Source organism: Stomoxys calcitrans, chromosome 5, assembly GCF_963082655.1.
Source record: "Stomoxys calcitrans chromosome 5, idStoCalc2.1, whole genome shotgun sequence".
Lineage (NCBI taxonomy): Eukaryota > Metazoa > Arthropoda > Insecta > Diptera > Muscidae > Stomoxys > Stomoxys calcitrans.
In genome coordinates this window covers 55,343,209-55,368,000 of record NC_081556.1, presented here as the reverse complement: position 1 = coordinate 55,368,000, position 24,792 = coordinate 55,343,209, and the positions used below count along the sequence as shown (strand labels likewise).

The following is a 24,792-nucleotide window of genomic DNA, read 5'->3' as shown; positions in this document are numbered from 1 at the left end:
TGTGGATTACACCCTACCTGAGCAGCGTTTTCATAACAAGTACTGTACCACTATTCCTGATGGAACCGATTGGAACTACGATACTCCTGGTAATAGAAGTTACACACATTTCTACACGGATGGTTCCAAACTAGACGGGGGTGTACTCTGACAAACTAAAGCTGGTCATATCGAGAGGTTACCCGACCACTGCAGTGTGTATCAAGCAGAGATCCTTGCAATTAGGGAAACGGTGGAATGGCTAAGATATAATGTCATGACGACGATTGACATAAATATCTTCTCAGACAGCCAGGCGGCCATTAAATCCCTGGAGAACGTATTTCTGAACACAAAAACCGACCTCGACTGTCGCAGATCTCTCAACGAGATGGCAGAACTGTTCAAAAATCACAGACATATCACAGGGCGCTGAGGCCACATATATTGTAATTATATAAATAATGGTTTTAGTGAATTAATAAAAACAAAAAAAAAAAAAATCTAAAGCAGACGAGCTTGCGAGACTAGAAACTACCTTACACACTCCAGGAACACTAGAATCTATGGGTATGCCTCTAGCAAAATGTAAGCTAAGATTTCAGGACCAGGTCCGAAAGACAATGAATGATAGATGGCCACAAAGAGGAGGCTGTGAGCATTCCAAAACTATGTGGCCTAATCTAGACTTGAAGAAGTCTACTGCTTTGCTGTCACTGGCTAGACCAGACGTCTCAGTCACTAAGTCCGTCATGGCGGATCACTGTTTAATCGGAAAACATGCTGACAGACCGAAGGTTGCCAGTAACGACTATTGCAGAAGCTGTGCAAACATCAAAGAAGAAGAGACTATCAAACACCTTCTGTGTGTGTGTCCCGCACTTGCAGTCAGAAAAAGTTCCATTTTAGCTTCTCATTTCTTTGAGAACCTGTCTGGTTTAGCGGTTGTGAACATTCTCATGTTTTTGGGCTTTTTAAGGCGATCAGAATGGATCAACTAAAAGGCATATTCCTTCTTCTGTTCCTGAGGTATCACAATGGACGAAAATGTTTAAGTGAGCCTGATGGCAGACTGCCACCTAAACCTAACCTATGCTTCGGGGAAGCACTCGCATTGTGGCGTGATGGATTGGCGTTTACTCCCTTTTCTATCCCTATGTCTCTTACATTTTTAAAATCTCTTAATCTCTTTGTCTCCCATCTTTGACGGAGCAGGACGAAGTATATTTCATCACCATAATTTTTCACTAAGTTTTTCAACCACATGGCATCCGTTTGTACGTAAGGCCGGCGCCTTAGTGTGCAACACATCGGTCTATAACCCGATGTAGCTCCCATATAAACAGATTTCACGTTTGGAGCCCATGGAAGCCGCATGTTTTGTCCAATTTGGCTCAAATTTCAAACATAGTGTTCTGTTACGACTCCTAACAACAGTGCCGTCGAGAGTACGGTAGAAATCGGTCTGTAAACTTATATAGTTTCCATATAAACCGATATATCGGTTATCCTTGCTCATCCCCAAGAAACTTTAATTTTTGTCTGGTTAGAAGAAATACTTATTGGGCCTAAATTATTGATTGAAAATGGATTTTAAATTAAAAATTATGCCCTTCAATAGTCATACTTCAGTCAGTCTAATGATATTCAAATCGAGGACCCTACTTCTCTCAAATTAATTAATAATTTAATTGATTAATAAATGAAATTAGATGTACGGTGCTGGTCGACTGCGTCTTTCTGGCAATTGCTGCAGTACTACATTAAAGGATTCTTAATGCATTCCGATTAGATTTACTGATGTCATATCGGGAACCCTCTTGAGCATATCTCACCTTCAAATTGCTGCTAAATGCACCTTGCATAAAAAATTGCTGGATAGTTTCAAAATGAACGGTGGTTCGAAATGAGACTCAGTGTAAACATGAAATATTGACTAACCCAAATTAACAGATATTCCAAAATATTTGTGGATCTGCACAAATATTCAAACCTAATCTTTCTAAAGCCATGATTGGTTTTGTCTATGGGTATGGTTTACGAGAAATCAATCTCACCGGCGAATTAAGCATAAGAAAATTTGCAAAACTTTTGCTCCAAACTTTAGCCGGACAGTAGCAGCAGAGTACCCTTATTCGGGACTAAGGGAACTCACGCCATAAACAAAAAAGTCTCCATGAAAACACCACACAGGCATGAACAATTCAGAGGTCTTCTGTATACGTAACAGTGAACAAGGACATTGACGCATAGGTTGTGGTGGTGGTGTGATGAAACGTAGCTCCAAATTCAAATGGAAAGAGGACATTGAAAAAAGCTTTGTAGACATAAAAGTTTTCATATGCTTTCTACTAAACGTGTGTGTTTGTCTTTTTAGTCTTGGTGTGAGTTGAATTCAATGTTTGTGCTGGTAGCCAAGGCAGGGATAGAGAAGAAATAAATTTAAAAAAAGGAAAATTCGAATGAAACCGACTACATAAAGCCCTTTACCATCTAATTGGTAGGAATATGGATAGACGATACACAAACAATATCTTAATCGCTTCCAATTTGAAAGAAAATTTTGAACACACAATTCACATCAATAAAAGGCCATATAAGATGAAAGATATAACTGAGGCTATATTTACGTCTGACATTTTTTCAAATAAATTGAGGCACAGCTACGAAAGCGTTCAGATGTGCAAAATTTGATGACAATCGAGCAAAAATTATCTGCACGTTGATCACAAGAATATATGATATATGACAGATAGCCTCACGCGCGAATATGGCGAAATCAAAACAGGAAGGATATCGTGGAATGCTAAACATATTCCTCTGAAAAAAAACTAATTTTTGGGCATTAAATATGTTTAGTATTGAAAAACCAAAAGAAAGAGCATGTCTGGTATTGTGTCCCCACTTAGGATAGGCTAGGTTGAATGCGGATATTAAATCGCCCATGCCACTGTGGACATACATCTCAGCCAGTTATCGGCTTGTTGAGCGCTCTAAATACTAAAAAAGTAACCTCGAAAAAGACTTAATTAGGAAATCAGTGCTACTTACAAAATCCTAATTGTGTTTAATGCCACGGCCCTATTGTGTCACCACCTAGGTACCGGTGTCTATTAGCAGCGAAAACCGAATAATGACCGGTAGGAAATGTTCTACAAATGGTATCACTTGCCGTACCTATTTTGCGTAAGTGAGCTCGTAACCCTATGTGTCCCGTTGTGATACCGAAAGCTATACTGACCTTCTTACTTCCCTTCAGTAATTGTCTCGTCATCTCACGATTCATATCTCCCCATAGGGTTTCGTCGTCCTACCGACTGTCTCGCTGCTGTAAAGTGTTCGTCGCTCACGCCCTTAACTCGAACTTCGTGCCGCGCAAAACCTCGGATTAACTAAGTTTATTTAAGGCAGTATTCTGGCCTTCACTGCGAAATCGTCTGCGTCTTTATACACCCTTTACTCGGTGACTGGTAGCCGAGTTGGTAACGTGCTCAGATTGCCTGTGTGGGTGTCGTGTGCTCGTTTCCCTCCAAAGCCCATGGTTGTTGTTGTGGCCACATGTTTCTATGTGGAGGTGGCAATTCTCGTCTAGATCCTATTGGTGAACAAGCTCGTTCCGGTCCAAAGGACCGATCGCCGCAGGAACATGATGATGCTGTTCGGTCTCTTACTGAGACTCTCCGCTCGATACCGCTGATTGCACGCGACTACAATTGCAGCTAATCCATATGCACCATTCCACTATCTCGTGGTAACAATGAATACCACGCAGATCGGAGCTAAAATTCCAGCCTGTGTTCCAGCCTATGCTAACTATTGTATGATAAACAAAAGTTAAACAAAAGTCTTTGCTCTGTCGCTACTGTGGTATTACAAAGGATTTAAAATTCTTTAAGTGAAATTGTAAATGACTGCTACTCGTATCTAACAACGTAATCCTGCGAACCGATGACTGCATTCGTCAGCTTGCCTCACTTATGCTTCCTGTCGTCTCTGGCGAAGAGGGCGCCTACTTTCCTTTTCTTGCGACCGGGGGCCGTGCGTGCTGGGGTCTGTATTAAGAGAGAGGTGGCTTGGTGTTCCCAAAGTGCTTGAAAGCGGGAGTTTTTTTCTTTTCCACGTTTTAGGTGTGTTATGCTCTTCGGGGTATCTGATTCCCTTCCAGCTTGGGAGTGCTTGGAAAGTTAATTCTATCCCTCCCAGGATCCTGCACATTCGTCCGATTGCGTTGTGTGTGCATACTTCTCAGTCTTCTTCTTTGTGCCCAGGAATGTTTTCCCGGTCTTCTTGTGAGCTTATCAAAGCCCTCGCTCCCTACTGCCGTCATCACGCTGACAACATCTCTAGATTCGGCTGCGATGACTGTTTTATTGGCACTGTCGCTGTCTGAATCTGAATCAGAAACACCACCTTTACTTAAAGCTGGGGACGAACTGCGCATACCTTTGGGTTATCAGTCTCTTCCTCATTAGTCTGACTACTGGTCGTATACTTGAAGCATTGCTCTCAACTACAAGTGCGAACGCACCTAAAGGCAGCTGATGTCACCACCGCAGCTGTTGGCTTTTAATCCATTTTGAGCCTGAAAGCCTTAAAAATGTTTACGTAATCGGTAGTACTTATTGTGAGATAACCTGAAAGGTTAGTTGATAGAGAAGGCGTTTATCTCCTTCCTACACCCCAAGACTGCCATGTTGGTCAGTTTACTGTCCGTAAGGAAGTTCACATTCGACGTTCTCACCTTAACACCATACCACCTCAGGCATTCCTTGATCGCCCGGTTCTCCGCCATGCATTTCATATTTCCTATCTTCGCCTCGATTATACCACAACGGTATGATCTACTCTCTTCCTCTGTTCATTCTCCCATTGCCTTAAGTTTTATAGCCGCAATGGCTGCCTTACACTTAATCTGTATGTCTATGGGACGGATATCTAGAATAGTCTCTAGTGTCACTGTGGGTGTGGTCCTTATCGCTCCGCCTATGCCAACATGTTCTCTGAATCTGTTGTATTATCTTAACGTTGCATTATTTTCTCCATCGTACTCCACCAAACTACTGAGGCATACATAAGAATTGGTTTCAGTCCTATAATATCCAAGATTTAAGACCCTTCTCGGTAACTGTCAAAGATCACTCCTTATCATTTGACCTTGCTAGATATCGAAATCGTTCTATTGAGGAAAGGTGGTGCGTTAAATTGGCCCACCTTCGTCTTCCTCGTGAACAGGTAGATTTCAAACTTCTCTGGCTTAAGATTGCAACCCCTAGGTCTAGACCAGTCAATGCCATCTGCAAGACCCTTTCGGCCTTTCTGCATAGCTAATTCGGATGCGTACCAGATGGGTTCAAATCCATCCTCAGTCAGCATCTATAATAGATCATTTGTGATGGACATCCACATAAATGGCAATAAAATATCCCCACTGTGGTGTGCCCTGTGCCACTTTCTGTCGTATCTTGTTATGGGACTCACAATTTATCCACCTGCTGTGGCGTAGGGACCTAAGGACCCGGTCTATCAGTGTGTCGGCTCTCACATTGTTAAAAGCCCCCTCGATGGCAATACATACCGCCAATGTGTATGCTTTAGAATCGAAGGATTCTTCTTTTTTATGCAGCACCACGTGCCCCTGGACAGTCTCCAATGACCTTCCTTTGACATATGCACGATTTTTGTATTTGAGCGGTTCGCTGGATTAATTATGTACGGCGTATAGGTCTGTAGGCCTTTGTTGTAATTAAGCTTTTAATATAATATGTAAAACTCTTTAAAATTGCCGTGACAAACTTTGGGTTCGCACCTCAACGTATATTTATCGTCCCAAATTTCGTCGAAATCAGAAAAAAGTTGAGCCTTTAAGGAAACCAAAAAATTTTCTTCCGCAGGTCGGTCTATATAAGATATGACGGTTCACATAGCTTGTTTATTCTTTCAAGAAGGATAAACAAGGAAACGCGTGCTATGTTTGTCAGGGCCGAATTTTATATACCTTCACTATGGATCGCATTTGCTAAGTTCTTTGCGCGACATTTCTTTATAGTCAAATAAAGGTTAATGGATACGAATTTCAATGCTACTGGAGCAAAATAATGGTATGGTATGAAAGAATTGCGCCCTATAGGGGCTCAAGAAGTATAATTCGGAGATTGGTTTATATGGGAGCTATATCAGGTTATGGACCGATTCATACCATACTCAGCACGTATATTGAAGGTCATAGCAAAAGTCGTTGTCCAAATTTCAGCCAAAGCATGTAAGAACTCCGTCCTTTAGAAGGCAAAGAAGAAAAATCAGGAAATCGATTTATATGAGAGCTTTAGCAGGTTTTTTTTTATCGATTCAGACCATACTTATCATGTGTGTTGGAATTCATAGGAGAAGTCATCGTGGAATATTTCAGCCAAATCGGATTAGAATTGCGCTCTCTAGAGACTCAAGAAATATAATGTGATAATGGGAACATCGGTTCATATCAAGTCTTGAACCGTTTCGAACCATAATTTCTGAAGGTCGTAAGAAAATTTAGGTTAGGTTTAAGTGGCGGTCTACCATCAGACTCACTTAGACGTTTTCATCCATTGTGATACCACAGGAACAGAAGAATGAAAATGCCTTATAGTTCATACCGTTGAACCATCCAGATCGCTTTAAGAATGTTCACATCCGCTGAATCAGAAAGGTTCTCAAAGAAATGAGAACCTAAAGTGGAACTCCTTCTAACTGCTAGTGCTGGACACACACACAGAAGGTGTTCTATAGTCTCTTCTTCCTCCATGCTGTCCCTACAGCAAAAAGTCGTTGCTGGCAACCTGCAAAAGTCGTTGCTGGCAACCTTCAGTCTGTCAGCATGTTTCCGATTAGAAAGTGATCTGTCATGACGGACACAATGACTGAAACGTCTGTTCTAGCCAGTGACAGCAAAGTAGCAGACCTCTTCAAGTCTAAATGAGGCCATATAGTTTTGGAATGCTCACAGCCCCCTCTTTGTGACCATCTATTATTCGTTGCCCTTCAGTCCTGGTCCTGAAAGGTAGTTGTGTAAGGTAAGTGTAAGATAGTTCCTAGTCACACAAGCTCATCTGATTTAGAATTCCCTGGGATATCTCTGTGTCCCGGCACCCAGAATAGGTGAATTTTTGAACTGGTCAGCCATCTCAGAGATCTGTGACAGTCGAGGGCGGTTTTTGTATTCAGAAATACGTTCTCCAGGGATTTAATGGCTGCCTGGCTGTCTGAGAAGATATTTATGGCAATCCTCGTAATGACATTATCTTAGCCATTCCACCACTTCCTTAATTGCAAGCATCTCTGCTTGATACACACTGTAGTGGTCGGGTGACATCGTCGATATGACTAGTTCTAGATCATTAGAGTACACCCCAAAGCCCACCTGATCGTTTAATTTAGAACCATCCGTATATAAGTCTATGTAACTTCTGTTACCAGGGATATCGTAGTTCCAATAGGTTTTATCAGGAATAGTGGTACAGTAATTTTTATCAAAAAGCAGCTCAGGTAGATTGTAATCCACACTGCCATGAACATCGGATATTGTATTAAGGATAACACAGTGTCTGTAGCCGCCACATGACCAATGGGAAAGCTCCCTTAAACTCACGGCAGTGGTCGCTGCAAGTTGGGTAGCCACAATATCTAGAGGCATAAGATGCAGCATTAAATTCAGTGCATCAGATGGTGTCATCCTCAGTGCGGCTGTGATGCACAAACAAGCGATCCTTTGGATCCCGTTAAGTATTGAGCAGTAGGTGGATTGAAGAGCCGTCCACCAGACCACAACACCATATAGCATAATAGGCCTGACAACTGCAGTATATACCCAATGCATGACACTCGGTTTTAATCCCCTTTGCCAATGGCTCTCTTGCAGGTATATAGGGCAAGAGTTGCCTTTCTTGGCCTTTCAAAAATGTTGGATTTGAAGTTCAGTTTTCTGTTCAGCAAAACACTCAGGTATTTTACGATTTCTGTAAATGGTAAATTCTCTCCACCCAAGGAGACAGTTTCCACTGTAGACAACATGTATATCCTGCTGAAAAGAACTACTTCTGTCTTGCACGGATTTATACCCAGACCACATTCGGCAGCCCACTTTGCTGTTGCACGTAGAGCTTCCTGAAGTATATATCCTAGAGTGCTGGGAAACTTTCCCCTGATCGCAATTGCCACGTCATTAACATACGCGACAACTTTTACGCGTTTTTCTTCCAGAGACAATAATATATTGTTAATGGCTTTATTCCAAAGTAGAGGAGACAGTACACCTCCTTGAAGTGTTCCTCTGCTGACCCATCTTTTTAGATCACAGATCCCAAGCCTGCCGTAATGCATCTTTTAGTAAATGAGTTATTAGTAAACTTTCTTACTGCATAGTTGATGCCTAGAAACTCCAACTCCTTCATGATTGACGTCGGTTTTACATTGTCAAGAAATGCTACCATTGTATATTCCTTGACAGAGAGAGAACACTCTATATAGCCGACTAGGTCGTGGAGAGCTGTTTCAGTGGATTTGCCTTTACTATATGCATGCTGCTGTCGCGACAGGCGATTTCCAGGGATCTTTGCCCTAAGATATGTTTCTTTCAACCTCTCAAGAGTCTCCAGCATAAAGGATGACTTACCACACGAGGACGAAAATCTTTCGCCTTCGTGTGGTAGGGTTTTCCTATGACATTGTGATATAAGCAGAGTATATCTCTCTAAGCCAGCGAACCAGTCTATCAAACACAGCTTGTAATTCAAACGGTGATACATCATCAGGGTCTGGCGACTTAAAGGAGTCGAAACTTCTTATCGCCCAAAGGATTTTCGGTTTAGACACAATTTCTCTAATGGCCTCCGACGAATGCATATCAGTGACAACCTCTTCCGGCGCCACGTTTTTCGGGAAATGTGTATCAATGAGTAGTTCTAGTGTTTCTTCACTAGACATTGTCCATACATTGTTTGTCTTCTGGATATAACCCATCGTAATAAGTCACGAGGACAAAATTTTCCTTAGCCTAGAGGTCTCAGATGTATCCTCCACGCAGCTGCAGAGTTCTACCCATGATTTGTTCTGAGCCTTTCTAAGCTTGCCCTTATATTTTCTTAGCTCAGCCGTATAGATGGCCCAATCTTGTGGTGCTCTTGTGGCTTTTGCTCTGTTGAAGAGTTTTCTGCAGTCCTTCCTTAGACCAACCAGCTCTGTGGTCCACCATGGCGGTCGCTGTTTGCCCCTTGGCTTGGCACTAGGGCATGCTGACACAAGCGAGTCTTTCAGGGCTTTCGTGATCAGGGCCTTCGTCCTAAGAAAACTCTTGCGTAATGTCAACCAAATTAGATAGCAATTGCGCTCTTCAGAGTTTCAAGAATTGTAATCAGTGCATATGGATGCTATATCTAAATGAGACGATATCCCATTTACAACCCCTACCATCCGGCTTGCTATACTCCTTCGAAAGTTTGCGTGCTTTCGACTGAAGAATGGACGGACACGGCTCGATCGACTTGGAATGTCATGTTGATTAAGAATATGCACACTTTATGGGGATTCAGACCAATATTTCGAGGTGCTACAAACAGAATGACGAAGTTGGTATATTTCTATACTATGGTGGAGGGTATAAAATTAACTGACCTTAAATTATTTCGCTGAAATCGGATCAAAAACTTAAATTGGGAGATCAGTTGCTGGTATACATCCCTTAATCCTTATATTTCTATAATATTTTTGTGTAGGGTTAATTCAAACCTTAACGACATAGAAAAGAACTAAGAAAAAAGTTCATGTAAATGGCATGAGAGATTTTCTTTTTTCGCTTCTTCTCAATTCTGTTTCTTAAGTTACAAAGAAATGAAAAAAAAAGAAAGTTTTTTTCAGAAGGGTTTTACCACAAACTATAATGGTCATGTACACCACACCACCTTTAATGATTTTTTTCTCTTCTTGCGAAAGTTATGGACATATGGGTAAGAGCGTTATTATAGCCGAGTTTTAATAAGAAGTTTTTTATATGGCCCATCATTTGAAAAAAGGGGGCCCACGATGCACTTCCAGATAAACAAGCAATCGAGTACGAAATAAAGTTGACACACACGAACGCTGGTTAGAAAATAGTTCATAATGTTTATGGCCTCGTTGGCTGGAAACTCGTTATACAAACATACATTACCACTTCCTTGCGGATGCGGAAACACAAGCGTCAGGATGGGTCAGTTTATAGGGAGTGCATGTTAATGCCACACAAAATACTTCAAACCCCAACATTCATTTTCATACACACAACCACGTCAACGGTTGACGGTGTTGCTTAAATAGGCTGGCCGCATGCCCATGTAGCTGGGCCAGGGTATTCGTTTGCTAAATTATCCATGTGTCAGCGGTGCCACTCATTGGACCTGATGTTGAAAATCCTATCCTAATTTAACAACATTTGTCTTGCGGGCACGAACTCTCCTCTTTTCCGGACATATGTACCGCGGCAGTTAATCGCAGCTGTTTTATCTTCATCCTCGTCGCCATTATAACGTTTTAATGCAATTTTCTCTTGATTTTGGCTTTGTGCTCTCCCCTTGCTGAAGTGTTTCCATGTGATGTCATCATTTCTATGAAACTTCAATGGGCATAGAAATTGCTTGCATTGAAATGAGAAATACTAAAAAGTTGGAAAAAACAAATCCTAACAAGCTCATTTGATTCCACTTGATAGTTAAACCAAAAACGACTAGTTTCCTTGTTAAAGCATAACCATCAACATTTATGACTATGCCGAAGATATGTCGGGCGAATTAAAGTGAGTTGCCAACTATTCAATGTGTAGGACACGATGTAGCTGGAAAAATTCAATAATTTTCAAACAATCTCGTAGTTGTTTGTGTGTGTGTGTGTGTGCCAAGTGAGCACGTACTGCATTCTCTAGTTGGGATAGTTTGATTTTGCTCTGCAGGATCTGTTTTTGTTTGTGGTAAATCGTTAAAGTCAACAACATGCCCAAATCAATGAAACGAAAACATTGCAGATTGCAGGAAATTGAGAAATGCTTGATTTCAGGAGTCCATTGATATGTGAAACATTTAATTCGTCTCATATCCCAATTATTGATAATTGTGGCGGCCTAAATTACCAAGCGATGATTGTGTCGATTAGGGTTTCTTATTTCAAATCAGAGAGAGAGAGAGAGACTAATGATGCCAGAAATGATATTGTGCCCAAGCACTTGAGAGGTAAACAAAATCTATAAGTAATGATATAGAGCTAAAAACTTTGATACTTGGCTTGTTAGCCAACAACTAAGGAAATGAGAAGTAACAAGTAAAAGCGTGCTAAGTTCGGCCGGGCCGAATCTTATATACCCTCCACCATGGATCGCATTTGTCGAGCTCTTGCCACGGTATCTCTTTTTATGCAAACAAAGGATAAATGAGAAGAATTGCTTTGTTATTGGAACAATATAAAGAGAACCATATCTTTTATTTCGGACCATAATTGAACTGAATATTGGAGACCATAGTAGAAGTCATTGTGTAAAATTTCAGCCAAATCTAGTAAGAAATGCGCACTTTAGGTTTATAGGGAAGCTGCATTAGGCTATTAACCGATTCATGCCATTTTCGACACGTATGTTAAAGGTCATTAGAAAAGCCCTTGTACAAAATTTCAGCTAAATCGGTTAGGAATTGCTCTCTGTAAAGGCTCAAGACATCAAGACCCCAGATCGGTTTATATGGCAGCTATATCAAGTGATGAACCGATTTTAACCATGTTTAGCACAGTTGTTAAAAGTCATGACAAAATACGTCATGGAAAATTTCGGCCAAATCGGATAATAATTGCGTCCTCTAGTGCCTCAAGAAGTCAAGATCCCCAGATCGGTTTATATGGCAGCTATATCAGGTTATGGAGCTATTTTGACCATACTCAGCACAGTTGTCATAATAAAACACCTCATGGAAAATTTCAGGCAAATTGGATAAGAATTGTGCCCTCTAGCGGCTCAAGAAGTCAAGATCCCAGATCGGTTTATATGGCAGCTGTAGCCTATTTACAATCTCAACCGACCTACACTAATAAGAAGTATTTGTGCAAAATTTCAAGCGGCTACCTTTACTCCTTCGAAAGTTAGCACGCTCTCGACAGACAGACGGACGGACATGGCTAGCTATATCAAGATATTGTCCGATCTGAACCAATTCCGATTCGAATGTCTAGGATTCTGAGACAACTCACTGCTACAAATTTCATCGAAATCGGTTAGTACATGCAGTTTCTATGGGTCTAAGACCTTAAATCGGGAAATTGGTCTACAAGGAGGCTATGTCAAGATATTGACCATATTCGATACGGATATTGTGGGTACTAAAATATCTCATTAACCATTCTGTTTGCAACACATCGAAATATCGACTTTGGGCCCTATATTGGGAACTGCGCCGCCAGGGTCGCGCTTAGGCTTAGGGAGCTCCGCATGCTGAAGGAGGATGGTTGCGGCCACAGTTCGATTCTGGGTATGGATACGGTGGGTAGACTGAGAAGAATCTCCGACTACCTGGCACCAGTGCCGACTGGAATGAGGTCATTCACTATTCGTTTTCCTGAGAGGGACGAATGGAGGATGAGTCCTCGATCTACACAGATGGCTCCAAGATGGAGTCAGGGACTGTATTGGGGGTCTACTCTGATGCACACAATATCAGTATGTCTCATCATTGCAGTAGCCGCAAGAGAAATTCTGGCAAGGGGCCTACCGCTCAGAATTTATGTGGACAGTATGGCGGCGCTCAAGGCCTTGGGGTGGTAAGATGGAGATGCGTAGCGGACGGTTTGGAATCCCTGGATAGGCTCCGGGCCCACGATTTGATGCTGACATGGGTTCCTGGGCATGAGGGGATTCCAGTAATTGAGAGGGCGGACGAGTGCACCTGGAGGGGTTCTGTAGTAATTGCCTCGATGAGTATGAGGAGGAGACTATTGAGCACATGCTTTGTTTCAGTCCGGGTCTGCAGATACGTAGGATCTTTTTTGCGGGGAGCCGTTTCTTCTGTGATCTGAGTGAACTTGCTAACGTACCTCTGGTATCTATCCTGAGGTTTGTTGAGGGAACAGGATGGTTCCGACGGGGGGGGGGGGGGGGGTGACACAGGCTCCGGCGCAGGTAGGTCCGTACTTGCGTAGCGAAGGACGGTTTTTCACCTCTCGCAAGGGTTTCTCCACTCCTCCTGTCTTCATCTTTTATTCGTGTATAACCTCTAGCTCGAGGTCTCACATTTTCCTTTTTCATTCCCTTTCTCTCTCTAGGGTACCACAATGGGCCAAACTGGCCTCCGAGTGAGCTCACCTTTGGTGGGCGACCCATTCAACCTAATCTAACCTTAACTTATCGTCGTAATATTCTAGGACGACTCAACGATGTACGTGTGTCTGTCCGTCCATCTATTTGGCCGTGCGTCTATTGTAATCGCCCTACAGTTTGCAACAATTGGGGTATTTAGCTGCAATTTGACCCAGACCCCTTTTTTTCGTAGGTTATATTCTTCAACAGGTTAAATCGGCCCATATTTGGATATAGTTGGCACATAGTCCGATCTGATTTTTAATGTTTTCGCACAGTGAGTTGTTTTAAACTTCCCATCAACCGATCAGAATAAGGTCTAGAATGGATCGAATTTAGATATAGCTGTCATATAGCCCAACTGCCGATTTATGGTTCCAAGCCCATAACTGCTGTGTTTGATAACCGATTTCGCTGAAACTTGGAACCGTAATTTGTATTAAGCCTATCAACTATCAAACTGAAAATTCTCCAGATCGCACCATATTTGTATACAGCTATCATATAGGTCAATCTGCCGGTTTTGGGTTTTAAGCTTACAGAAGCCCCTTTTATTACCAGATAATAATAGACGGATCTGCCGACATATGATCTCAAGCCGCAATAAAAGCCGCATTTTTTACCCGATTTCGCTGATATTTGAAACGGTGAGTTCTTTATGGCCTCCCGTCATATGGTCTAAATCGGACCATATTTAGATATAGCTGCCATACTGACCGAACTGCCGATTTAAGGATTTATGCCCATATAAGCCGCATTTATTATTCAATATCGCTGATATTTGAAACAGTGATTAAGCTTTCCTTCTTCCGACCACAAAATATTGTCCAGATCGGACCAAGTCCGACTTTTTAATTTAAGGTGTTAGTCCCCACAAAAAAGTGGATATGTATATGCGTGATGGTGTGTATACACAGTAGAGATACCACAGTAGCGACAGACAAAGGCTTCTGGTGGGAATCAAACCAACAACCACTGCACTGGTAATCCAAGCACGCTACCAACTCGTCTACCGGGGCGCCCCCATAAAGTATACATATTCTGGATCGCATTCACATTCTGAGTCTATCTTGTCATGTTCGTCCGACCGTCCGTCTCTCGAAATCACGATAACAGGTCAAACGCGTAAAGCTAGCCGCTTAAAATTTTGCACAGAGACTTCTTAATGATCCTCCGTTTCGACTTCTTGAGCCCCTAGAAACCTCAATATTCATCCGATTTGGTAAAAAATTTGGAAAAAAAACCTGAGTTATGATTTCCAACATCCATGCCAAGTATGCTTCGAACAGGTCTATAAACAAATATAGCTCCCATGTAAACCGATCCTCGTGTTTGACTTCTTTAGCCCTTAAATGCCTCTACTTTCATCCGATTTGGCAAACGTTTGAAAAAAAAGACTTAAATTATTATTTCCAGTATCCTTGTCAAGCATGATCCGAATCGGTCTACAAACAGATATAAGGCCCACATTCATGGATTTGATTTATTGAGGCCTTAGAAGCCTCAATTTTGATAGAATTTAGCTGAAATATGGAACAAAGACTTGCGTTATGACTTTCAAAATCCATGTCATAGGTCCTTAAATAGATATAGCCCCATATAAACTAATCCCTGAATTTGACTTCTTAAGCCCTTAGAAGCCTAAATTTTCACCTGAACTGGCTGAAATTTGACCCAAAGTCCTATCTTAGGACTTACAACATCTGTGCCAAGTTTTATCCGAATTTGTCAATATGGTGATATAGCCCCCAAAGTACCGATGTCTCGATATGATTTCTTGAGACCAAAATAATTCAAATACAAACTCTATTAATGAGGGTACATTTTTAGCGGAATGCATGGTAGTGGGTACCCAAGATTCGGTCCAGCCGAACGCTTTTACTTGTTTGACATATTTTCTTTATATAACTGTGAAATAAACCTATTTTAAGTCCTCATAAAGTCTCGTGAAAAAGGGCCGTAATTTATTACCCGATTTCGGTGAAAATTGGTAAACCGATGGTTCCCAGTATGATGTAGGTGAGGCTATATTTGGATATACATGACGTATATACCGATCTCCTGATTGAAGTTCTTGGACCCAAGAAAGGTAAATTTACTCGATTTTGCTGGAATTTAGTACAGTGAGTCGTGTTAGGCTTCTCGACATTCGTACTGAGTATTGTTTGATTTGAGACTGTATTTGGACATAGCTACCATATAAACCGATCTCCCAATTTAAGTTAATGGGCCTCAAAAAGTCGCATTTATTTCCCGATTTCGTTGAAATTTGGCAAAGTGTGTTATGCCCTTCGGCATTCGTGCCCAATATGGTATATATACCGATCTCTCGATTTAAGAACTAGGGGCCATAAAAGGAGCACTTATTATCTGACTTTGCTGATGAGTTGTGTTGGATCCCTCGAAGTCGGCGCCGAGTTTGGTTCTGATCGGACCATATTTCGATAAAGCTGCTATGGGTTTATCAACGATTCATTTTTTACCGTATTCTGATGATATGCGTTAACGCTTTTTTACCCTCCACCATAGGATGGGGGTATACTAATTTCGTCATTCTGTTTTGTAACTCTTCGAAATACTCGCCTAAGACCCCATTGATCGTCATGACATTTTAAGTCGTACTAGCCTATGTCCGTCCGTCTGTCTGTCGAAAGCACGCTAACTTTCGAAGTAGTAAAGCTAGGCGCTTGAAATTTTGCACAAATACTTCTTATTAGTGTAGGTCGGCTGGGATTGTAAATGGGCCTTATCGGTCCACGTTTTGATATAGCTGCCATATTAACCCATCTGGGATCTTGAATTTTTAAGCCGCTAGAGGGCACAATTCTTATCCGATTTGGCTGAAACTTTGCATGAGGTGTTTTGTTATGATTTTTAACAACGGTGCTAAGAATAGTTCAAATCGGTCCTTAACCTGATATAGCTGCCATGGTAACCGATCTGGGGTCTTGACTTTTAGAGCCTCTACAGGGAGCAATTCCTATCCGATTTGGCTGAAATATTGCATGACGTGTTTTGTTATGACTTCCAACAACTGTGTTAAGAATAGTTCAAATCGGTTCATAACCTGATATAGATGACATATAAACCGATTTGGGGTCTTGACTTCTTGAGACTCTAAAAGGCGTAAGTATTATCCGATTTGCCTGAAATTTTGTACAACGGCTTCTCTTATGACCTTTAACATACGTGTCGAATATGGCATGAATCGGTTTATAGCCTAATACAGCTTCCCTATAAACCGATCTCCCTATTTTATTTCTTCAGCCCCTAAAGTGCGCAATTCCTATTAGATTTGGCTGAAATTTTACACAATGCCTTCTACTATGGTCTCCAATATTCAGTTCGATTATGGTCCGAAATGCATAACTTGATATTGTTCCAAAAACATAGCCATTCTTTTGTTTTATCCTTTGTCTAAAAAGAGATACCGCGGCAAGAGCTCAACAAATGCGAGCCATGCTGGAGGGTATATAAGATTCGGCCAGGCCGAACTTAGCCCGCTTTTACTTGTTTTAACTGATTATATATAAGATGAGCGATTTCACAAATTACTACTACAAATAATGCACTGGTTCTGAAAACATATTCAAAACATATAAAACCCTAGGAAAGACACATTCCCAAATACTCAGCAAAAGTTCCCAAAATAAGTGTTTTTTGATAGATTCTACGAACAGCTTATATTTTAGCTCAGCTTTAAACTTCTTGAAATTATCAAATCTAAATGCAAAAAATATTCATGCCTTTTGCTTCCTTGACAACCACCACCCCATAATTGGTACTTCCCTCTATCCACACAAGACAAGAAAGTATAAAACTTTTTAGAAACCCTCTCCAACTGAATGGCGAAAAACTCCAACAACATCTTGTGGCTCCGTGAAGTAGCTGTCTATAAAAGCATAATAATTATCTCTACAGCCATCAACATAATCTCCCGTCATTTGCCAAATGAAGTGGCCTCAAGAGGAGTTATTATTCTCCCCATTTAATGATGGGTCTTAAAATCGCTTGGGCAGATGTTGGGTGTTAAGATTGTTTATCTCAGCTTAGCACCCAACATTCTCCAAACTCTTATTTAATTAGAAATTTAAGACACTCGGTGTTAATCTGTGCAAATTTATGTTTTCAAATAAAATTTGAGGTTTGTTTCCTTTGTGGCAAAATCCACAGAAATTATATTGCCATGCCACACACAAAAGCAAAGAACAAAAACAAAAGGAAATGCAAAACCTCTTTCTAAAAGATTTTATGGAAAAGAAGTCTTTGAAAGAGAAAAAAATATAAACCCTGGTGTATGTGTGCAAAGTCTGTCCTTAAAGTCCTTTACTTTAAATAGAAAATGACGGAAAGGCACCAGCACGACATTACACGGCCAGAGGAGCAGACGCAAGTGGAAATGGCAAGCCAGCTATCACTGAGCCTCTTACACAAGCTCCATTTACCTTGTAATGACAAAATCGTCCTTACTTTAACGTTATTACATGGCTTGGAAAATATGCTCCACGTCATTTTTGAAAAAAGCAAAAAAAAAATAGAGGCAAGCAAAAAGTAAAAATAGTTGAAAGGACATTGAAGGTGTAAAAAGTGTTTGAAACACAGCACAATGCCATAGAAATGCACACTCCCAAGCACATGAACATCCAATGAAACACTCTAGCCCAGCTACAATGAAACAACGACTAAAATTTGACCTTTGCTTTGGTATAGTGCGACCATTTATGATCTGAAGGCCAGAAAACAGAAAGCCACTGTAAAGGAAACGAGTGCCCACAATCTACACCATAAAGAGATATCCAAAACCTAGAACTGGGAAATAACTTTCATGAAGCTTTTTAATATCCATGATTCTCTTAATACCGAAACAAGTCGGAAGGGCACAACTGGGTGTAAGACGCAAAATATGTCTCTTGCTCTAATAACGAGAATGTCAGTGGCATTAGCGTAGTTCATATCCTCATAACAACAACAATGTTGTTCATTTTCCCGGACAATATTTTTTATACCCACCACCGAAGGATGGAGGTATACTCATTTAGTCATTCCGTTTGCAACACATCGAAATATCCATTTCCGACCCTATAAAGTATAGATATTCTTGATCAGTGTGAAAATCTAAGACGATCTAGACATGTCCGTCCGTCTGTCTCTTGAAATCACGCTACAGTCTTTAAAAATAGAGATATTCAGCTGAAACTTTGCACAGATTCTTTTTTGTCCATAAGCAGGTTAAGTTCGAAGATGGGCTATATTGGACTATATCTTGCTATAGCCCCCATATAGACCGATCCGCCAATTTAGGGTCTTAGGCCCATAAAAGCCACATTTATTATCCGATTTTGCTGAAATTTGGGACAGTGAGTTGTGTTAGGCCCTTCGACATCCTTCGCCAATTTGACCCAGATCGGTCCAGATTTGGATATAGCTGCCTTGTAGACCGATTCTCCAATTTAGGGTTTTGGGGCCATAATAGGCGCATTTATTGTCCGTTTCGCCAACATTTGGGACAGTTCGTTGTGCTAGCCTTTTCGACATCCCTGTCGCATATGTTCAGATCGGTTTATTTTTAGTCATAGCTTCTAAAAAAGACCAATATTTTGTTATACACAATTGAACAATGACTTGTACCTATTAGTATTTGGTCCAAATCGGAACATATTTCCATAAAACTGCTTTGGGCATAAGGTATGCAATTTTCACCGGATTTTGATGAAAGGTGGTTTACATATATACCCGAGGTGGTGGGTATGCAAAGTTCGGCCCAGCCGAACTTAACGCCTTTTTACTTGTTAGTCCATAAGCAGGTAAAGTTCGAAGATGGGCTATATCGGACTATATCCAGATATAGACCCCATATAGACCGATCCGCCGATTTAGGATCTTGTGCCCATAAAAGGCGCATTTATTGTTGGATTTTGCCAAAATTTGGTTCAGTGAATTATGTTGTCTTCGACATTCTTCTTCAATTTGGCTCAGGTCGGTTCAGATTTGGATATAGCTGCGATATAGACCGATCTCTCGATTTAAGGTTTTGGGCCCGAGGTTTTGGTGCCATAAAAGGCGCATTTATTGTCCGATTTCGCCGAAATTTGGCAAATTTTGTTTTTCTACATTTTTCTGAAACTTGGCCCAAATCGGTCCAGATTTGGATATAGTTGCCATATAGACCGATACCTCGATTTAAAATCTTCGCCCCATAAAAGGCACATTTATAATCCGATTTCACTGAAATTTGACACAGTGACTAATGGCTATTCGGCATCCGTGTCGTATATGGTTCAGATCGGAATATTTTAAGATAATCCACGTTTTAACCTAACCTACAAAATTGGGTTGGAAATCAATATTGGTACCAATATACCAAGGATGTGGTCTAAGGGTTAATTTGACCCACTGATATTAAAAATGTTTAATTGTTTTCAAATTATTAAGGGTGTCTTTCCAAACGGGATTTTTAAACGAATCTAAACATTGTTTATGGTACAATTTCACAATACTGTTTGATGTTTTTTTAAGAAGTTCTTTTATCTTTTCTTCAGCTTAAGTCGTTTTGATTACATTTCGAACGAAGTAGTCTGTTCCTGTGCTACCCATATCAAAAGTTCCAATGTTATCATTGATAGTGTCTGACATAACCAAGCATCCAAAAAGGTGTATCGGTATTTGATTTGTGATACTTGTCAAAAGTGTTTCCAAACTCAATATCTGCATATTTATGAAATGCTACTAATCCCCACAATGAATGCGAAACCAAAATTTGCCTCCTTTGGATTCCAGCAATAAATACGAAAATTCTTTACACATAAAGCATAAAAATTTCCAGCACTGACACGCCCCGCACAACGACCTTTCTAGAGATTTCTTTCCACAGATAAAAATGAACAATAAGGCCCCATCAAATATTAAATAAAAACATTCAAGTGGAAGGAAACCTAAACTAGAGCTTTTAAACATTTCTCGAAGGTTAGCTTGTGTTCAAAGGGCAATTGAGATTCTTTTTTGGCCTTTTGTCATCTACCACACTTGCCTGCAACTCAAAGAATATTTTTGCTCCTTGTTTTTAATTTTTATTACATTTTAACAGGCTTGTCCCTTTTTCTTGTTACTTTTCTGAGCTACCTTCGTTTTTGTGGTGGCATTCTCCCCTTCCTTTGGTAAGGCTTAGAAAAATTGGTGATTTTATACATTTAACAAGGACGACAAAGAATTACAAAAAAAATCAAAAAAAAAAAAAATCAACCGTACTACCAGGACACTGCCATGGCCGACAAAGCGTTTTATCATCACAGCCGTCTTTGATGGCTTGCGTCAGTGGCTTTGTTTATTTTGCTCCGTCACGTGCTGCCTTCAAAGGGTAAATAGAAGAAAAATATTTCCTTTAATTTCATATTTACAAAGTTGCCTTTCAACAGTTTTGGGCTAAAAATGCACGATAAGCACGAATGTGTGGCAAAGGAAGAACACAAACTGTGTTCTCCGAGAATGGCAACTAAGGCAAAAAATACAAAGAATAACACCTACAAACGTGTTTAAGCCAAGATGACAGAGTTTTCAGACAAAGTATTAGTTTTAGTTCCGCTGGTCCCGCATCAACATTGCCACCGTCAGATTGAAAGGTAGTCAACCAAAAAAAAAAAAAAAAACAAACTTTTCTGCTAGGTCTGAGCGAACTTCAGACAAACCAGCCAGCCCATAGTTTAATCTTAATCTTCAATTTTTCACCTTTTTGGCAGAAATTTGCTTCAATTTAAAATATTTTCATAATGAAGCTGCAGTAGCAGGCCCTATTTCTGCATCCTCATCTGGCGTTTTATCTTTGATTTCGCCTGCTTTCATTTCACAGGCTAGGCACATCATCAAGTTTCATTTGCGACCATGTTTTCATTTCATGACACACAATGAGATCAAGTGAAAGAAACAGGTGGGACACCTTGTTGCAGTGTGGGTAGTAATACTTCGAGGGGTGTACAAACTGTATTTGCTTTTAATTAATTGCATGCGTTTGTTTAGTCCACCATTTAAAGGGGAAAAAATGAATAAAACGAGAGAGATAGAGGTAGAGAGAGCTTTTGTTCAGTAAATCTGTATCTATAAATAATGGGGCACATTACTTCCTACAATGTCCGATAGACTCGGAATTTTATAACGATCAAGAATATTTGATACTTAAAAGGTCAAATGACTAAGTTTGTAATATTTATCAAGTGGCATATGAATTATGGCGTATATAGACATACTTAAACATTAGTCCTCATACGTATCCTGGGCTATAAATGGATTAAAGATATAAAGGCTGAAGAAAGTTGAAGTGAAACTTTCTGTCTAAATAAAACTTTATTTGGTACAAATCAGCTGGGAACTTTCATTGACCAAAAGGGGTGCAATGTCGCTCAGATTTGAACTACTTCACAACTTTGAATTTAATTTGTAAACGCACTCTTACACTCATCATTGAACTGTGACTGTCAATTTATTAAGTCAGGCCAACATTTTCGTCATAGTTAAGTACACGAACGAAACCCATTTGCAAATCATAGAAATTTGCTAACGAAATTCGGAGACGATGACCGTTACTTTAACAGTGTAAATCATTTTCAAAGTTGTAGCTCATTTGTGGCTTATGGGCAAAATATGTGTCAATGGTCAGATGAAAATCGACGACATATGCTTTACGAAACAACACTTCATCCCAAAAAATAACTGTTTTGTGGGTTTGCATGCCGGCGGCGTTATTGGGCAATACTTCTTCGTCGACGATGCCAATCGTGAATGGACAACGCTAACTGATTTTTTTTTGGCTTGAGTTGGAAAATATGGACCTGGACGACATGTGGTTTCAACAGAACGGTACCACCAGGCACGCAGAACACGTTACAAGGGATTTATTGAATAGTAAAGGGGCTATTATACGGAATGAAGTTGTCTTATGAAATGTCAAATTTATTTATTTTTTTATAAACCATCAGCTGTTTTTGTTGTCTGTCGTATGAAAGCAATCCCAACTTAAATTATTTCCACAACTTCGTGATTTTACCAGCTTTCTCATGATTTGAACAATTAGCACGCATAAAAAATTCAGCTTTTGTTCACATACATATGTAAATTGAATCATATGTACATTGACAATTTTGACAAAAAATTTTAAATAAAATGTGAATACTAACAAGTGAAAAGGCGCTAAGTTCGGCCGGGCCGAACTTTGGATACCCACCACCTCGGGTATATATGTAAACCACCTTCCTTCAAACTCCGGTGAAAATTGCGTACCTTATGTCCCATAGCAGTTATATCGAAATATTATCCGATTTGGATCATATACTAATAAGTACAAGTCATTATTCAATTGTGTATAACAAAATATTGGTCTTTTTAGTACCCATATCTAAAAATAAACCGATCTGAACCATACACGACACAGATGTCGAAAAGCTTAACATAAGTCACTGTGTCAAATTTCAGTGAAATCGGATTATAAATGCGCCTTTTATGGGGCCAAGACTTTAAATCGAGAGATCGGTCTACATGGCAGCTATATCCAAATTTGCACCGATTTGGGCCAAGTTGCAATCTTGACTGATCTGTTCCATATTGCAGAAGTATGTCACGGGGCATAACTTATCTCACCGTCCCAAATTTCGGCAACATCGGACAATAAAAGCGCCTTTCATGGGCCCAAAACCATAAATCGAGAGTTCAATCTACATGGCAGCTATATCCAAACCTGAACCGATCAAATTGAAGAAAAATGTCAAAGGGCCTAAGACAATTCAATGTCCCAAATTTCAGCAAAATCGAATAATAAATGTGGCTTTTATGGGGCTAAGACCCTAAATCGGAGGATCCGTATATATGGCAGCTATATCCAAATCTGGAGCAATCTGGATCAAATTGACGAAGGATGTCGAAGGACCTAACACATCCCATTGTCCACCAATTTCAGCAAAATCGGATAATAAATGTGGCTTTTATGGGCCTAAGACCCTAAATCGGAGGATCGGTCTATATGGCAGCTTTATCCAAATCCGGACCGATCTGAGCAAGATTGACGAAGGATGTCGAAGGGCCTAACACAACTCACTGTCCCAAATTTCAGCAAAACCGGATAATAAATGTGGCTTTTATGGGCCTAAGACCCTAAATCGGCCGATCGGTTTATATGGGGGCTGTATCAAGATATAGTCAGATATAGCCCATCTCCGAACTTATCCTGCTTATGGACAAAAAAGAACCTGTGTAAAGTTTCAGCTCAATATCTCTATTTTTAAAGACTGTAGCATGGTTACAACAAACAGACGGACGGACATGTCTAGATCGTCTTAGATTTGTATGCTGATCAAGAATATATATACTTTATAGGGTCGGAAAAGGATATTTCGATGTGTTGCAAACGGAATGACAAAATGAATATACCCCCATCCTTCGGTGGTGGGTATAAAAATGACATTTCATAAAACAACTACATACCATGTAATAGCGCCTTAAGTTTGATGGGTGTGTTATCTCATGAAAAAGCCCAGTCGATTGGCCACCTCGTTCGTGCGATTTGAGGCTTCGAGACTATTTTCTTTGGCGCTCGGGCCCGATAGCCCTCTCCCTGGCTAAGTCTCTCCCAGACGTTTATGCATAACGATTGGGAAAATTTAGAATGTAAATGAAAGGACTTTGGTGACAAGTATTTGGGGGCCGCCGCTCTAATTAACAATCAGTCCGATCGGGACAATAGGGGAATCAAATTAAGGGAATAATAATAGAATACGAATCATACACTAGAATTTGGAAAAGGATTGATCTAGGAAAGACCTTTGAGACTTTAAAACTAATGTAACTATATCGGAAACACACCATGACTCTGATAATCGACTTCATAACATTTAAGGCAACATTCAATGTTAAAAAGCGACTTTAGGGTATAGCGAAGCATACTGGGCCAGCTTGTAATGGAATATAACAAATTTGGATGAAATACACAGCATCGTCTTTGCAAATACGTATCTAAAAACAAATAAAAGTTCGACAGGGCCGTACTTTTTTCGTCATAATCCGGTGAAAAATATATTATTTATGAACCCATAGCAGATATATCAGAATATGAACCAACCCAACTCGGCACGGACGTCTGGTAATGTAATTAATACAATTCAGTGCTCAAGTTGATTAAACAGAATACTGATCTACACGGCAACTGTATCCATATATAGGTCTATCTAAAATCTCTGACACCAAGTTTCGAGGTGTCTCCCAACACTTGATCTTTCCATCGGGCTTTTGGTCTTCCTGGTTTGCGTGTATCACCGTGTTTGCCTTCAAAAGACTTATTTGCTGGAGCTTCTTTATCCATTCTGACAACATGACCTAGCCAACGCAGCCGTTGTATTTTGATGGGTGTAACTATGCTAACGTCGTCATACAGCTCGTGGTTCATACGTTGCCTATATTCTCCATTAACGCAAATTGGTTCATATATTTTACGAAGAATC

At 40.3% G+C, this 24,792-nt stretch overlaps 1 long non-coding RNA gene across 2 annotated transcripts in view; it reads right to left on the bottom strand.

Annotated features, from left to right (window-relative positions):
- The window catches only part of LOC106084905 (uncharacterized), a 417,203-nt gene that overhangs the window by 246,580 nt on the left and 145,831 nt on the right, over window positions 1–24,792 (bottom strand). The window lies entirely within an intron of this gene.